The 18,950-nt window shown below is 37.7% G+C and overlaps 1 long non-coding RNA gene across 3 annotated transcripts in view; it reads right to left on the minus strand.

Annotated features, from left to right (window-relative positions):
- Positions 1 to 17,532, minus strand: part of LOC141517913 (uncharacterized) — a 51,376-nt gene extending 33,844 nt beyond the window's left edge. For 2 of the 3 annotated variants that reach the window (XR_012477028.1, XR_012477026.1), the window contains exons 1-2: positions 16,729 to 17,532; positions 2,975 to 3,118 (exon numbers count right to left, since the gene is read on the minus strand). This is a non-coding gene — a long non-coding RNA (uncharacterized LOC141517913). The remainder of the gene's footprint in view (positions 1 to 2,974; positions 3,119 to 16,728) is intronic. The other variant, XR_012477025.1, reaches the window with a different exon arrangement.
- Positions 17,533 to 18,950: the final 1,418 nt, after the last annotated feature.

Here is an 18,950-nt window from a genome sequence, read left to right on the forward strand (position 1 = left end):
CTGGGATGGTGAGGAATAGGAAGATAGGGAAAACAGGAACAACTTGGGAGTGAGTTGTAGAAATGTGAATTCACATGGAAATATCTTAATTAGAAAAAGAAGGATTCAAAGAGGAAGAAGAAGGAAGAAGGCAGCAGTGTGTAAGGAGCTGGGACCTCCTAGAGGGAACAGCCATGAAAAATCCTTGAAAGGGGCATTCATCCTTGGAAATTATCCTCTTAGGTTCAGAGAATACAAATGGAATGAAACTACAACTGAGACATGATTAGAGCACTAAAAAAGAAAAGGGAAATTAATGGTGCAAAAAGAAATGACTAAAACACAGATGACATTGGGAACAGGGATAACTTTTAGACTTAGGCATTTGTTTATTTGTAGATTTGTTTCAAGGACTACAGGAAGGAAATTAAGTCAAGGAGTAAAATGGAAAGGGGGAAGGGGCAGAGAAAGCTAAAAAGACAAATAACAACTCAGTAAGAAATTAAGAGAAAACCCAAGAGACCAATAAGTCACGTTTGGAATAGAGGTTAAAAGATCTGAAAAGTTACAGGAAAATACAGAGTTTGCTGAGTAACAAGTAAAGAAATCAGGGAGATTGTCATTATTGTTTTGTTATCATTGTTCATCCTTTGTTCTCCAAGAGGACCAATGACAACAGAAGAGTAATGTCTTGACTTGAAAGTGAATTGGATTTAAGTGAGATAGAGCAGTGCAAAGAGTTAGGGGGAGTTAATCAAAGACATTGCTGAGAAATTGATTTTCCATAGCTCAGTGAAATCACCCAAGTAAGGGACAAGTCATAGAGGCAATGGGGGCAGGGTCTTAAGATTTTAAAGTATAAAGACCCATATTTTGTACTCTTTATAAGGTGCCAAGATATTCTCTGATCAAAATGGTGGGACTCCAAGGGTGCTTGTTTATTGGCTGGCCAAAAATTGGATTTGTGTGCCCCCAATAGCCCTTTAAAAAACAAAACTCCCTCTTTAAGTGGGAAATCTGAAGAGTGTGACCTTTGCCAGTCAAGGGGGAGGTCCAGGAAGCATATCTGAGCAACTTGCCCCTCCAAACTGGAGGAAAGAATACTACAATCTTCCACTGCCAGAGGCAATGGGTAATGCACATTCCCTCCTACACATTTCTCTTCCTAGTGATATCATATTTATTTGTGGGAAAGTGTGCCCCAGGTTTATGGGGGAATGTCATTATCGCCTTTGTTTCAAGCCAACTAGGGCTTTTGACTGACTACTAAAGGTAAATGAACTGGTTGGGGCATGTGTGCTAATAACTTTAATAATTAAGACCTAGAGATAACCTCACAAAGGGGAAGCTGTGCTTCTTTTCACCAAGGATCCAATCAGGATATATGAGTTGGGGATGAATGTCCAAAAGGGGGATTCTATTCAACAACCAAAATCAAAGAAGGAGAGACCTAGGTAAGAACAAAGAAATCATGTGTCTGAAACTTCCAGATCCCCCCACTGGTGGATAACATTGTATTTGTTCCTTGGCTCTTGCCAGCCCATGCCCTCTACTCCTCCTTACCTCATTACATGGAAGTCAAACTCTCAGCAAAGCCCTGAGGCTCTTAGTCTAACATGTAACTAGATGTACTCCATATTTAAAATAATTCCTTAAAAATACATTAATAGGGGCGGCTAGGTGGCATAGTGTATAAAGCTCCAGCCCTGGAGTCAGGAGTACCTGGGTTCAAATCCGGTTTCAGACACTTAATAATTACCTAGCTGTGTGGCCTTGGGCAAGCCACTTAATCCCTATTTGCCTTGCAAAAACCTAAAAAAAAATACATTAATAGGGGGCAGCTAGGTGGAGCAGTGGAGAGAGCACTAACTCTGAAGTCAGAAGGACTTGAGTTCAAATCCGACTTCAGACATTTAATAATTACCTGTGACCATGGGCAAGTCATCTAACCCCATTGCCTTGCAAAAACTAAAAAAAATAAAAATAAAAATGTTAAATGCTTGTCAAATGCCAGTCCAATAACACAATGACTCAGATGGCTGTATATGTCTATATGCAGCACACACACATATGTGTGTATATTATATATATGTATATATACATATACACACACACACACACACACACACACACATATATATATATATATAAAACTATTTATATAATCTTTTTCTGTGGAATTTGAGATGAGACCATGTGGCCTTGGAACCAAATATTCTACAAAAATCACAGCCCTATTTCCAAGGAAAAATCCTAACAGAAGGAAAAAGCATCTGTCCACTATCTTTGTTATGGCATAGGATGAAATGTCGTTATATTGAGGCATAGACAAACTATTTCCCCATAGATTGAAAAACAGTGAATACTGGGAAGAAATGGTAACTAACTGCAAGCCAATTCATAGTGTCTATGCCTTTGATGTTGCCTGGACTTATAAAAACCCTATTCCTGAGTCTGGGGAAGTATCCGCCACACTTATGATCACTGCTTCAGTAGTCAGGGTCCATCCCTCAGCTCTGCCTACTTTTCTTTAATTCAGATGCCATCTTTCATTTATCCTGACTTTTGAAGAGAAACTAACTGTCCAGAATTAGGAGGGAGGTTGTAGCTCTATTGCAGAGAACAGAGAGAAGAATTAATCCTTCAACACCTAGTACTTAGTATTTACTGTTTAAGAACATATACTGCCTAGATAGGCTTTATTTCCCTTGACTACTAAACATTCTTTGAGATTTTTAGAAGATAAAAAGTACTGATCACTACTAGTCACCCATCAGTGCTGAGAGCTTAAATCTTATCATTTTCTGAAATGTCACCACTCATTTCTCCCCTGAATTCTGAATTTTCCATATGGTACACTTAGCAACAGAGAAAGATAACTTGGACTCAAGAGTCAGTCATGTGGATAGGAAAGCAATTTCCAGGCTTGGAGCAATCTTTTTCTATACTAAATATTTCCACCTCATCCCAAACCCCACCCCTGAAAATGGCTTACCTTTTCCTCAAGAGTCAGGTGGTCTTCTTATCATTTATCCACACCCACCTCTGCAACAAAGTTTTATTTCTGAAAATGGGATTTTCTAGTGTTGGTGTCAAGAAATGGTAAGGACTACCAATGTTTTCCTCTTCTTTTGTATAGCTAAGAGAAAAAGAGAGAGAGAACAGAGAACACTTTATCTCTCCAAACCTTCTTAAGGAAAGCCTTCATGAGAAGAATCTTAATCCATTCTCATGGTAAATAAGTAAATACCACCACTATTGATTGTATAGCACAATTTCTACAATATCAAACAGAGGTCTTTATTAGAATTCTGATAAAGTTAGCTGCAGAAAACAGGACTGTCCCAGTGCAAAGTAATTTTATATCCATTAGCCTGGGTATATTCTGTGTATAGTTAAATGAAAAAATAAATTCTACTACCTAATAAACTGGCTTATAAAAATCTCTAAATATGTACTTATAATTCAATTCTGTTGCGTGCAACCAATGTTTATTAAGCACCTACTGTGTGAAGAGCACTGTGAAATAGATGCTAGAGTGAGGAAGTGTTGTGCACTCACAAAAGTATTGGCCCAAGAATTGTATGACCTGGGTTTGAATCTTGTTACTGAAAATTTCTACCAAAGTTATGCTGGGCAGATAATAACCCTCCTGTGCCCCAGTTTTCTCATCTATAAAATAACAGCTGGTCTCTAAGGTTTTTCACAATGCTAGATCTATGATCTTAGGAGCCAAAGTTTAGATAAGTCATGTTCCCTGCCATGTAAAGTAAAGGTATATGCTATATACAAATACTTTTTTTATGCTTTTTTTTTGCAAGGCAAATGGGGTTAAGTGGCTTGCCCTATATACAAATACTTTAAAGAATCTTATGTTTTTCAATATACAGACATTTATTTTCTCCCCCTTCATCCCCTACTTCTTCATTTCCTTTTTAATTTAACTAGGCTAGTTCTTGGAAAGAAAACATATTATTACCCTTCAAATTCAAAACCCTTCTGGTTTGGTAGAACCTCCTATATACCACATTCCACTGGCATAAACTTAGAAAATAATGGTTGACATTCCTTCTCTCTCTCTCCCCCTCCTCTTCTCTCTCTCCTCTTTTCCAACCTTCATCTAGAACTGAACTCAATATTCCAGATGGTCTGATGAGGAAAAGAATTCAGGCAGACTACAACACCTACCTTTCCTTATTCCTGAAAGTCCTGTCTCTTAGTGCATCCCAAGAACAAATTAGCTTTTGGGGTTGCTGCATCAAACTGCATTCTTTTAGTCCACTGAAACACCCAGAACTTTTTTCCTTTCATCTATCTCTCTGTGTTTCTACATCTTATATTTGTAAAGGACATTTATACCTAAGTGAAAGACCTTAGTGAATTCCATCATATTCTATTCAATCGAATGCTTTATCCTGTCAAGATCCTTTTGAATCCAAATTCTGTCATCCACTATGTTAACTAGTCCTTCTAGCTTGGTATCATCTTCAGATTTGATAAGGATACCATCTATGACTTATTCATGTCCTTAATAAAAATATTAAGTTGTCTTGAGTCAGGTATGGAGCCCTGAGGTAATTCATTGAAGACCTTCTAATCCACTGAGATTCTGACATTGAACCATTCACTATTTTCACTACTCTTCACAGATTCTTTGAATCTGACCATCCAACTCATTCTGAATCCCGACTGTGTTATTGTCTAATTCATCTCTCACCATCTTCTCCATGACAATAGTGTGAGATACTATACCAAAAACTGTGTTAGAATAGAGGTAAACTACAGCTATGGGAATTCCCTCATAGACCAGTTTGGATATTCTGTTTAAAAAAGATTATGAAGGGGCAGCTAGGTGGCACAGTGGATAGAGCACTGGTCCTGGAGTCAGGAGGACCTGAGTTTAAATCTGACCTGATACTTAATAATTAATTACCTAGCTGTGTGATCTTGGGCAAGTCCATTGCCTTAAATAAAATTTTTAAAAAAGATTATGAAGCTAGTATATTACTTTTGCTTGATGAAGTTGTGATATTTCTTTCTGATTGACATTTTCTTTTCTAGATGTTCACCAACCGTTTTTTTAATGAGCCATTTTAGAAGACCAGTTTGGGTGAACTATAGAAGGGGAGGACTGTATACTACTACTGGAAAACTACTATTGAGTCACATTGTAAAGGGTTTTAAATTCTAAACAGATGAGTCCATATTTGATTCCAGGGGCAACAGGGAGTCACTGGAACTTTTTAAGTAAAAGATTGACATGTTCAGACTTGCATTATTTTTTTTTTTGCTTTGAAAAAAATAATGCTATGGCAGCTAGTTTGGGAGACAGGTAATGTGAATTAGGAAGACCAATTATCCAGGTGAGAAGTAATGAAGATGAAGGGCTAAACAAGGGCACTAGCTAGGTGAGTGGATGAAGGGAACAGATGCTACTTTGTTCTTTTGATTTTTCCTCATTAGCTCCCCAACTCCCTGGTCCAAAAGCCACCTCTGGAGGACTTAACTCTTTGGGTTCATAAATGTCTTTATAGCAATCTTCCATCTTGACCGATGGTACCTTTGGCTACTTAAGTTCATCTCTAGGTACAAAATTATGGAAGAAATATTTGATGTTTACTTATAGAGGTACATTTTATTTTCCCTGGTAGTACGTGAGTTCTTTGGTAGTGGTGGTGGTGGTTTATCCTTTGTTCTTGAAGAGGACCAATGACATCAGGAGGGTATCTTGACTTGTAAGTGGATTGCAAATGAGGCAAGACTACACAAAGTCATCAGCCTCACTCTCTCTCCTCCAGAGACATTGGAGTCCAGCAGAGAGACAGAGGAAAGATAGAAGTGTATGGGGGGGAGTTGTGGTGATTGCCCCTGAGTTCCTTGAGGGAAGGGATGGTTTCATATAGTGGGTGCTTATTAACTATTTGTTGATTGATCCTCACATTGCTGACTAAAGAATGAGTTAATAATAAGTTAATATTTAAACAGCACCCACTATATATTATGTTCCTTGTTCTAAACACTTTAAAAATATTTTCTAATTTGATCTTTATACAGGTATCTTGTATGGTAGGTACAATTATTGCCCCATTTTATAGTTGAGGAAACTGAGACTGACAAAGATTAAAGTGACTTACCCAAGGTCACACAGCCAGTAGGGTAGATTTGAATACATGTCTTCCTGACTCCAGGAACACCATTTACATACAATTCCACCTAGCTATCTCTAGAGTTATTGTCCTAATAAGTCATATTGCTCTAAGGGTGTCATTCCTTTACTCCAAATCCTTTAGTTGCTCTTCATTACCTAACAAATAAAAGTTTAAGCCCCTAAACTTGATAATCATTTTATCAAAAAATATGGCTTCACCCTGCATTTTTAATCTTATCTCATATTCCCCTTTCCCCACTCTCCTACTATCTCCTTTTCTCTCTCTGTACATTCCTGGAATGGATTCTCTGTGAGGATTAAAATTGTCCCATCTAAAATAAGAGATTGAGGTACAGCTCTGAGCCAAATACACTTTAAAAAATGGACCTCAGATATTCCTCATGATTTGAGATGTCCCTTCTTCCAGGATCTTGAATTTATAGAGTTTGATACCAAAATATGTACCCCCTCCATTTTCATGTAGTTGAGATACCTCTGCCACACTGGGCTTGGTCACCAAGACAAAGTAAAACAAGGGTAGAGAGTCTCTGACTAGCTTCCTATGATAAGCAAGACTGCTGCTGGTCTCTGAGACTTATACAGGACTTATAATCACTACCCCCTATAGAATCATATCAAATTGATTGATACTGATCAGATTAGAGTAGGGGTCCAAATTATTTTTGACAATTGAATTCAATTCAAGAAACATTTATTAGAAGTCTACTCCAGACAGGTTAGGCATTGAAATTACAAAGACAAAAGAGTAATTGTCCCTGCCTTAAAGGAACTTTGATTCTATGGCAGTTTCCCACCTTGATTCAGTTCTCCTAGGTGAAACCACTCACTTCCTTTTATTAAATTCAGGGATTCTTAATCTGGAGTGTGTGATCTTTTAAAAAATATTTTGATAATATTTTAATGTAATTGGTTTCTTTTGAAATATTATTTATTTTTGTTTTACAAATTTTAAAGCATTGTTCTGAGAAAAGGTTATATAGGTTTAACCAAATTGCCCCAAAAGACAATGATCTAGAAAAGGTTAAGAATACCTAATAGATTTTATCTGTTATGTTCAAAGGAAGCTCTTCTCTCTTGAACCTTTCATAGCACTTTGCCTTCACCTGTCCTGTAGCCTTATCCCACTCTCCTTTGCATTCTAGTACTTTTCCTCTTTCTGTTCATTTACATTCATTTTACCTCCCTATTCATTTACAAGCTACTGGACAGGGTTTTTGGTAAGGAAATAAGGATTTGGTAGTATTTGAGGATGGGGTCGCCTAGGTCTATATATCCCTATAAACTTACATATATATAGGAGGAGCTTAATAAACACTTATCTAAAAGAGTGACATAGGAAATAATGGAATTAGAAAAAGAGACAGACTTACTTAGTGAACTAACCCAGAGATGGGCAATCTTCAGTTCTAGTAACACTCTGAGGCATATGAGGTGGCACTCTATCATTCCCCTTATATAGAATCCTTTCCTCCTCTTCATCCCCCTCCCATTATTTCCATTTCTCTCCCTTCCTTTATCCCTACTGTCCTTCCCATTTTCTTTTTCCTCCAGAAAATAACTTAGTTTTCTCAAAACCCTATTGATTGTTTAGGACTAAAGAGTATGTTGATTTTTAAGTAAAACAATGGACCAAACTCTACAGAAGCTCTAGGTCTTAGTTGTTCAGCGTTTCACTTGCCATATGATTCTCGGTGCTTTACTCATTTAATCGCGAAATAGGAAAAGCTGTATGGCATTGAGAATAGAAGACAAGTACCTTAACTTCTACGTGCCCTAGGCTACTCCCTAACACTAGAATGAGATAAATTCTTCACTGATGAAGGATATTTTCTTTCTTTCTTTTTTTTTCTTTTGTTTTTTTGCAAGGCAATGGGGTTAAGTGATTTGCCCAAGACCACACAGCTAGGTAATTATTAAGTGTCTGAGGCCGGATTTGAACTCAGGTACTCCTGACTCCAGGGCTGGTGCTCTATCCACTGGGCCACCTAGCCACCCCCTGAAGGATATTTTCATACCATGGGTTTTCAATACCAATGACAACACAGATATGGATCAAATAAATCTCAAGTGGTTTTAAAAACATTGTCATATTAACTTAAATATAGGTCATATCCTTTAAAAAATACCTTAAAATGAAGAAATAGCAATCACAGAGTTGGAAAGAACCTCAAAGACCATTTAGTCTCCCTGCCCCAAATATAAGGAAGAACACCTACAATATCCTGAACAGGTAGTCATTTAACCACTGCTCAAAGAGCTTCGGTGAGAGGAATAATTCACCACCAACTTTCATTTCACTCTAGAGACAGTCCAATCCAATTTTGGATTCTCATTGTTGGGAAATTTTTCCTTATACCAAATATGAACCTGCTTCTCTGAAATTTCTTCCCTTTGAAGAGTGGTACAATGGGGAAAATGCTGGTTAAAAAGTCAGAGAACCAGGATTTAAATTTCACCACTAATAAAGACTAACCAAGTGTCTGTGACTAAGTCACTTTCCTTATCTATAAAATGCCATCTAATCCAAATGGTTTCTATCACTGGATCTATGATCCGAGTTTTGTTCTGTGAGACCAAGAAGAACAAGCCTTCTTTTCAAGATGATAGATAGCCCTTTGAAAACCAGAAGCTACAGACAATATATCACTATTCTTTCCCCAAGATTCCTTTTTAAGTTCCTTAAGTTCAATCCTCATAGCAATATCTTCCAAACCTTTTGCCATTCTGGTGGATTTCCTCTGGATACTTTCCAGCTTTTTAATATCCTTTATGAAATGTGGTATGCATAATACAACAGATTTCTTTAGATATGGTCTAACTATGGCAAAATACAGTGACAACCTCTCCTTGTTCTGGATGCACTTCTTATTAATATAGGATAACATCAGTTTCCCTAATTTCTGTATTACAGTACTGCCTCATATTGAGTTTACAATCCAATCTTTCTTTTTATCTAGCAACATTTCCTTCCATCTTATGCTTAGAAGTTGATTTTTTGAAACCAAAGTAGAACTTCACATTTACTCCTATTAAATTTGTTATGCACTGGAAAAATAATACCAGTTACTGGAGCTATTCAAATTTTATATAAGCCATGTCTGCAGGAAAAGTGTGACATATATTCAGACCCTTAAATAATTTAAATAAGATCATAAGACAATTTAAACCAAGGACATGAATGCCAAAAAAGATATTTCTTAAAGTTTATAAAAGGTGGCATTTTATATATTCAAAGCTGGTTCTTGGTTTTTTGCATATTCATATATCACTTTCGCCAGCCCCTCCCCTTCTTCAGCCACCTAACTAAATTTCTCTTTTAATGTTTGTAAATCAAGAAAATTTAAATAGCAAAGAATGGTCAACTATCCCAAGCATTTTATATTTGATCGAAGTTTAGATAAAAGCCAAGTGAGAAATGGAAGCATAATATGCTTTCATGCCCCAGAAGGCAATAAAAGAACCATTTTTGCTGAACACAAAGCATGAACGAAGCTAACCAGGTTAATGCAAGCACTGCTGTGGAAGCAACTTTAGGAGACCCATTCAGTGAGCATGAACAATACCCAAAGGCCACCTGAATGGGGCTATTCCATTTCAGCTGCCTGCTGTAACTGAGATACAGATGTGGGGAAAGACAGGAGTGTTTTAATCAACAGGAAAGAGTTCTTGATTCAATCAGAAGTTCTGCAAAGCTCGGTAAAACAAGAGAACATTTTAGAATCTGCCCAAAACGAAACTGTCCTAAATTCTGTAGTTTCGCTGGGTTTTGGGTTTGAGGGACGACTTTGTTGTGACCTATCAGATCTTGGCTTCATGCCTTTGGAATCAGCCTGGAGCGGAGCAAAGAGAAATTAGCAGATCTTTATTCCAGTCCCAAGCTCTACCTCTAGCTTGGTTATGTGACTTTGGGTAAGCCATTTAGCCTTTCAGGGGCCTTGGTTTCCAAATAATAATAATAATAACCAGCATTTATACATTACTTTAAGGTTGGTAAAGGACTGTACATGTCCTATCTCATTTGATTCTCACAATTCTATGAGGTAGTACTGTTGCTATCATCCCTATTCTATAGATTGGGAAACTGAGGCTGAAAACATTGAAGTGATTTATATAGGATTACACAGGTTATAAGTGCCTAAGGCCAGATTTGAACTCTAGTTTTTCTGCATCTATGCACAATATTCTTATATATATTGTACTATCTAGCCACCTCAAATACTCCAAGGACACAAGCAAAGTAGATGAAAACCTGAAGGAAGGATAACCAAGTAAGCAAAGATTCTCTTGATTTGGCCCTTCCTGCTGAAAAATCACTTAGCCTCTCTGATTCAGATTTTATGAAATGAAGAGGTTGGGCTTTACTGTGTGTGTGTGTGTGTGTGTGTGTGTGTGTGTGTGTGTGTGTGAGAGAGAGAGAGAGAGAGAGAGAGAGAGAGAGAGAGAGAGAAGAGAGAGAGAGGTGTGTGTGTGTAATAGGTTCTGTTTAAAATTTGGTTCTCTACTGCTTGGTGAAGCCCCAAATGTGTTTTGTGATTTGCTGTGATGTTTTTGTCTCTAAACCAGCTACAGCTACTCCAGCATTATTTTACAAGTTTGCATTAACAAAAAGCCAGAGCTGAAAGAGATCTAGGACATGGTCTATTCCTTTTGATTATGAAGATTAGTTTATATTCATCCTCTGTGCCACCTCACTTCCACTCACTCCTACATTAATCTTTCCCCTTTCTTCTTCGTCCATAAGAAGACAAAAACAAAACAAAACAAAAAACCTCAAGAGACACTTAGAGTGATAACAAATTTTTGACAATAATGTTAAAGGACTTATTAGAGAGATAATTGGCTAGTTTTCTTAGAATCAGAACAAAAACTAAGTTAATTGGTACCTTAGTCACAGCTCTGGAGAGATATGTGTTGCTGTGGATAATCAATTAATAAACATCATTAAGCAACTGATATGTACCATTTACCATACTAAGTGTTGGAGATAAAAATGAAAATAAATGCAATAACCCTGCCCTTGAGAGGATTCCTTTCTACTATAGGAATATAATTGTACACAAATAGATTGCAAGGGAAATTGAGATAGGAAAGCTCAAATATCATAGGGGAATCAAGGAAGCCTTTATGAACAGGTGACACCTGAAGGAAGCTAGTAATCTCTAATTTCCTTAGAAATCATTTTGGGTATGATGGGGAAGAAAGACACAGCATATGCAAATGAAAAGAAGTAGAAGATGGGGCACCAAATTGAAAGTCCTCTTTGACTAGAATGCAGAAAGTGAAAACAATGCTAGAAAGGTAGGTTGGAAAGCCTCAAAGTTAGGCTAAAAATTGTCACTTTATTAATGGGAAACCACTGAACATTCTGGAGCAGGGAGGGACATAGTCAGACCTATAACTTAAGAAGGTTCTTTTGGCAGATTTATGGAATGTGAATTAAGGGAGCAACTGAAAGCAGGGAGACCAATTGGGAAACTGCCCAAGCAATGAGGCTTTGAACCAGGCCAGTGGCTGTGACTGAGAAAAGACAATCTTAAGGACGTACATTGTCAAGCTCTGGCAACTAACTGGATATGCTGGGGAAGGAAGAGGGGGAAAAAACAAAGATGATGCTGAATTTATAAACCTGGGTTACAAGTGATGGCGGTCCCTGAAGCAGAAACAGAGAACTCAGGGGCAGTTGAGGCAGTACTTTTATATCTGTTCAGTTTGAGATTGCTAGCAGCCAGCTGATAACATGTGACTGTCCCTAGGGGAGGACATTAGCCTGAAAGAAAGGGTCTCTTGAATCTACAAAATTAGATCAGTGAACGAATTAGTCTTAGTTACCAATCAGTTTCTAAAGATTTCAATTTGGACCATCTACCTCTAGGATAAGCAATGAATACTAGAAACAAGTGAACTTTCAAGTCCCTCTAGAAGGCCACTGTAGTGGATCCAGTTACTTTTATAATACTTTTCCTATATTATGCTATATTTAAGAAGAGACTGTAACAAGAGGAATGGCAGTTGAATTTCTCGTTAAGCTTCTACCTGGGAAATACAATTCTGATGAGCAATCCTGACAGGAGGCATTGGGTCTGCCCTGGTTACTTCAGTTGGGAAGGCAAGCGTGGTATGCTTACTTTTAGCAGCAAATGGATAGAACTACCAGGATTGCGGAGGAATGGGGGATGTTGGTGGGCAATCGGGTCAGGACACATCCCCTGTCGAGCAGCAAGGCTATCCTTGTCTTTCCAATGATTTTCCTAGTGGCACATTCTCCAGCCCTACCCCCAACCTCAGCAGTAGTTCTATAGAAGAATAAAAAAATTCTGCTTTTCCTGCTCTTCCCAGTCATTTTTAAATGCCATTAAAATTTTAATTTGATTTTGTAAATTAAAATTTGACCTGTTAATTTAAATTTTAAAATAGCATTTTAAATATCATTTGAATTACACTGTTATAAGAACAGTGAATTCAGAAATGACCTAAAAGTTATATAGTATGAGCAATAAAAGGGTAGGGGAATTCTGAAGTAATTTCGTAGTATTTGGTACATTCTTCCTGGAGCTTTGTTCCCAGATTGCATGTTCAGGGAAAAACAATTTCTCTTAAAATATAATTTTCTAATATACTGCCAAGTAAATTGTTCTGGAAGGCAATACTTTTTTAGCATAATATATTAAGGTGAAAATGTAGTCCCTTAACCCTATTTCCCTTATTTTCTTTGGAATGAGTGGTTGGAGCATCTGTTCCTGTTTCCTCTTCCTTCTCAACATCTGCTCCCTCCTTGAACCTTAAATAATCTGATTTCCAGTCCACTGAACCTACCCTCTCCAAAGTTAGCAGTAATTACTGGTCTTTCAAAATTCAATGGTCTTTCCTCAGCCCTTATTTTCCTTGACCTCATTGTTGATCTATCTGACACTGCTGATGCATCTCTTTTCTTGCTCCCAGCACTGAATACTTGTCTTCCCAACATGAGATCCCTCAGTTTCTCTACCTGCTTCCCCCACCTCATTCCTCCCTGTTTTATACAGCCTTGAACCTGTGCAATGCAGGCAGTGTGTGAGATTGGAATCCAGAAGATTTAAATTGAAATTTTGCCAGATTTCAACACCTACCATTTTAGTAATTCTGGAAAAGTATTTTAACCTCTCTGACTCATTCCTCATCACCTGTAAAATGAGCACAATAAAAAAAAAAGCATTTTCTCTATAAGGTCTTATGAACATCAGATGAAATGATGTATAAAATGCACTTTGTAAACCTGAAAGCATTGTGATAGTTTTTACTTCTGTGTAAGGCATTATTTTTTTTAATAGTTTTTGCAAGGCAGTGGGGTTAAGTGGCTTGCCCAAGGCCACACAGCTAGGTAATTATTGTGTCTGAGACTGAATTTGAACTCAGGTAACCCTGACTCCAGGGCCTGCTCTATCCACTGAGTCACCTAGCTGCCCCTAAGGCATTATTTAATAGGTATTTCCTCTCTTCTGACCTCCTGACTTTACAAGTCACTCTGATCCTTTTGTTTGTTTTTGATGTTCTCCCTCTCTCAGAACACAAATCCTGCATCATGCTTTTTAATAATCACATCTCTTAATTTGAAATGAAAATTTTGGTCCATGTCTCAGCTGCACTCCATTCTTAAAGGTTTAACTCACCTCTGGGGCTTTTTATTATACAGGGGATCCCAAAAGTCTTGGTGAAGTTCGAAATTTCTAAAGCATACCACTAAACCTAGTTTATTAAAACTTATGTTACCATCTTAAATTCAGGATGTAGAAAAACACACATCAATTCTTATTCCCCCCCCCAAAGAAGGAAAAACTCAACCTTTTCTTCCTTGCTTTCTCCTTTCCATCTACTGTACCACAATAATCCATGTCCAAAACTTCAGCATCTTATCTATGTCTCTCCTAGGCAATTAATCAACAAATTTTCTTGATTCTTAAAAATGATTCTTGCATTCTTGCCTTCTTTTCAATTCCCCCTCTACCACCCTTACCTAGGCCTTCATCAACCCAAGTCCAGATCATCACACTAGCATCTTTTTTTTGGGGGGGGTGTATTTTAAAAATATTTTATTGATTATTTTCTGTTTCCTACATCACCAAAGTATATGCCATGTAGCCCTCCCTCTCTCCAAGAGCCATTCCATAGGACAGATAAAATTTTTTTTAATGAGGCAGAGAAAAAGTCAGCACAATGATCGATAAAATGGGGAAGTCTAAAAACATGTGCAATGTGTAACATCTCTGGACCTCCTGCCTCCATGACAGGGGTAGCTAGGACTCCTTTTCATATCTCTTTATTTGAATCCCAATTAAACTTTACAATTTTGTTACATTTACTATTGATATTTACTATTGATATCATATTGGTATTCTTTTCAACCACATTGTTTTAGTTGTGATATATATGATTTTCGTGCCTCTGCTGACTTCAATCAGCATCAGTTCACATAGATATTTTCCATGCTTCTATATTCATCATGTATGTCATTTCTTATAGCATGGTAATATATTTAATTATATTCATGTACCACAATTTTATTAGTCATTCCCCAAATGATGGGCATCTACTTAGCTTCCAATTCTTAGCTGTCACAAAAAAGTACTAATATAAATATTTTGAAGTATATGGAGACTTTATTTTTCTTATAAATGACTTTCTTGGAGTATAAGCCTAGTAATGGAGTCTCTGGTTCAAAAGGTATGGTATGGACATTTTAGTCACTTTATTTGTTCAGTTCTAAATTGCTTTCCAAAATGGTTATTCACAATAGTATAACTCCTCCAACAATGTATTAATGTAGCAATAGCCTTTTAATTGATTTTTCTTGCATCCAATCTCTTGCCTACATTCTATGATCAGATTAATATTCCCAACAGCAATTTTATTATATCATTTCCTGTTCCAGAATAATCAATATCTATCTATTCCTTAGATAATAAAATGAAAACACCTTAATCTGATATTCAAATCCTACTAAAATTTAAATGTAATTTTACTTACTCAATTTCATGCTATTACTCAATACAAACCTTGTGAAGAAATGACTGATGTCACTGGCATTTCATGAATGTACACATAATGCTCATTCCTTTCTCTAAGTGTTTGGGCATGCTATTTATTATAAGGGTGGATGAAGAGGTAGTGATTAAATCAAATAATCAATACCTTCACTTACTCAAAGCAACTAACAAGATGCTCTAAACCTAGATACTTTTAATTAGGTGATGACTCAATTGAATCAATAAATCAAAGTCAGTCATTAAACTAAGTGCAAATGGCTTAACCAAATTTGCACAGGAGTAGAGTGCTTCAATCTATTGGACATAATTTTACTACGAAGAAATGGACAGGTTGAAGAGATGCAGTCACACCCTTTGGAATTTGGATAAAATAGCAAGTCAGTTTGTAATGAAATATTCCTAGCTCAGGATGGAAGACTTTTCAGTCAAATCCCTCAGAGGGATTCACTTAAGGGGACAGGGGAGCTTTTATCATCTTTCTCTCTCTCCCTCCCTCAATGACCTTATGAATTTGGAAAGGTCATAAGATTTTAGATTTCCCATAAGATCTTAGCAATGTTATCAAAACAGCTGATGTCAGTGGCTGCATTAGCAGCTGAGAAAAAACTAGAAACAATGAGGAAAAGTAGTTTATAACCTAAGGGTTATATCATGAGTGCTCCATGAAGGGAGAAAGGGGCTTCTGGCAAACAAGCACCATGAGTTAATACTTTACTACATGGGCTTTCAAAACCTAAGCCACTTTCTCTAGGACTTTCTATATATTTATGGGAGAATGTGCCCTAAGTTTGGGGAGACGTTTTCTCTTAGTAAATACCCTTTTCTAAAAGCTAATTAAGTTGTATTATAACAACAAATAATCATTTGGAGGAGCATATTAGTAGGGGCTTATGAGATATCATAGTAGATGATATGCATACCCCTCTCCCCCCTTCAGAGTTATCCCTTGAGAACTGAGGAGGGAAGCAGTCAACTGAGAGAACCCAATCTACCTGCCCATATGAATTAATTACCTCTACTATGCCTGGCAGCTAGGTGGTACAGAGGACAGAGCACTGGGCTTGGAATCAGGAAGAATTGTATTCCTGAATTCAAATCTGACCTCAGACACTAACTATATGACCCTAGGCAAGTCACTTAATGCTATTTGCCTCAGTTTCCTCATATGTAAATGAGGTGAAGGACTGGCAGACCACTTCAGTATTGTTGCCAAGAAACCCCAAATGGGGTCATGAAAAGTGGTGAAACAACTGAAAAATGACTGAATTGAATAAATACAATGCTGTTCTCTTTTGTCTGAGTTTTTTGAAATGTGCATAAGTGCACAGACTAGATCAAATGATTATATGTTTAATGAATGATATTCCAGAGTCACTTTGAATGTAAAACTCATTACTCTGTGGTAAGCATGATGATGGGTCTCTCTGAACCCATTCTTAATTTTGAAATACACAAAACTTTTACAATAAGAAATCTAGAAACCACCTTGGTTGCCACCTGGGCAAATTTCTTCACTTTACAAATGAGGAAACTGAGGCCCAGGAAGTCTCCATGACTTACCTTACCTATCCAGTATGACACAGGTAGAAATGTAAACAACTGGGACTGAACTCTAGGTCTTCTAACTCTAGTTTCATTTATTTTCCCATTATAATGCATTGCTGATATTATAGGAAATGCACAAGACAAGTTACTTTCACATCATATTAGCCCCCTCCATCCTCACAATAATATCCAGATCACTATGGGAACAGAACCAGAGGGCATAATCCCAACAGAATTCACAGTTGGATCCCCTTCAGGAGTAGTTACATCATAAAGTATCAACATCACTCAGGACCTAGTGATACCAGGTCAAGAAAATGTGTAATTGAAGGAAAGAGGCAGGTAGAAAAAGGACTTGTCTTGCATTAATGTCAATATTCCATGAATTGGGGGGGAATGGTACTTCTGTCTCTGTGTTTTATGAAAAGTGCAACCAAACCTTTAACACCACAATTTGAACATATTCAAAGATTTAGAACTAGAGAAGCTAGTGACCAAAACACAAGCCAATGTCTTCTGCCATGCCACTTGAAGTACTGAGGGGTAAAACCAATCTGTTGCTGTACTTTCAACACCTCAAAGACTGCTCTTCTTTGCATACACTCCCTAGATAAATGTCATTCAGTCATGCCTGGTGTAATTTTAAAAAAATGTGACTTCAACCTGTCACTGAACATTTTTATTATAACAGCAGGAGGTCATCACATTTGACAACAAACCTTGTAGAGCTTCCTTTTTTTTCCCCCTTGTTCCAGAAAAAAACGACTTCCTCATTCTTTTTTTTCTTTTTTTAATTCTCATTTTGTACAAATTTTTTTTTACATTTCTTTTTTTACATTTTTGTTTAAGAGTAAACAAAATACCCTTCCCCCTCATGAATATAGACTTGCTTGGGCAATAAAGTAAAGGGGAGAGAAAAAAATTAAAATTAAAAAAATAATAGTAATAATTGTAGGTATGGCCAGGTGGTGCAATGGATGAAGCACCAGCCCTGGAGCCATGAGCACCCGAGCCCACATCCAGCCCCATAGACACAACAATCACCCAGCCATGTGACATGCAAGTCACCTGATCCCCACTACCCTGCAAAAACCAAAAAGAAGAAAAAAAAAGACATAAAGTAAAATAGTAATCATAGTAGGAGTGGCTGGGTGGCAGACAGAGCATTGGCCCTTGAGCCAGGAGCACCCGGGTCCAAATCCGGCCTCAGACACCCAAAGATCACCCTGCTATGTGGCCCCAGGCAGGGCACCCAGTCCCACTTGCCCTGCACCCTCCCCCAAATAATAATAATAAAAAATGTGCTTCAGTCTTTGTTCCAACACCAACAACTCTGTCGCGGGTGGATCACATTCTTTATGGTAAGTCCATCACAAAAGTTACTTCCATATTTTTCCAACGTTGCCATTGCTGATCGCCAACTCCCTCCTTTCCTATTTCTCCACTACCATGTACTATATTTTCTCTCTCCTTTCACTCTGACTCTGCTGTAGGGACGCTGAGTGGTGCAGCAGACAGATCCCTGGTCCTGGGGCCAAGAAGCACTGAGCCCCCATACCACCCCTTAGGCCCAGCATCCACCAAGCCCTATGGTCCTGGACAGGCCATCCAATCCCAGCCACTTGCAAGAAGTAAAAAAGAAAATGTGTTATATCTGACTGCTCTCCCCCCATGGTCCATCCTCTCCTCCATCACTCACATCCCCCCCCTTCCCCCTGCTCCCCCCTCCTTCTTACTCCAGATGTCTATACCCCATTGAGTATATATACTGTTTCCTCTCCTAGCCACCTCTGATGATAGCAAAGGTTCCCTCATTCCCCCTTGCCTCTCCCCTTCCATATCATTGCAATAGCTCATTGTAATAAAAAAAAATCTTATGTGAAATATATTGGACTATTCCCCCTCTCCTTTTTCTTTCTCTCATTCCATTTCACTTTTTTTCTATTGACTCCATTTTTACACCATATTTTATCTTCAAATTCAGTTTTCTCCTGTGCTTCAACTATAAAAGCTCTCTCTACCTGCTCTATTAACTGAGAAGGTTCATATGGGTATTATCAGTGTCATTTTTCTATGCAGGAATACATGCAGTTCATCCTCATTAAGTCCCTCATATTTCCCCCCTCTCCTCCAATCTCCCTGCTTCACTTGAGTCCTGTATCTGAAGATCAAACCTTCTGTTCAGCTCTGGCCATTCCAAAAGGAACCTTTGAAATTCCCCTGGTTCATTGAAAGTC

This window comes from Macrotis lagotis, chromosome 3 (assembly GCF_037893015.1).
Source record: "Macrotis lagotis isolate mMagLag1 chromosome 3, bilby.v1.9.chrom.fasta, whole genome shotgun sequence".
Classification (NCBI taxonomy): Eukaryota; Metazoa; Chordata; class Mammalia; order Peramelemorphia; family Peramelidae; genus Macrotis; species Macrotis lagotis.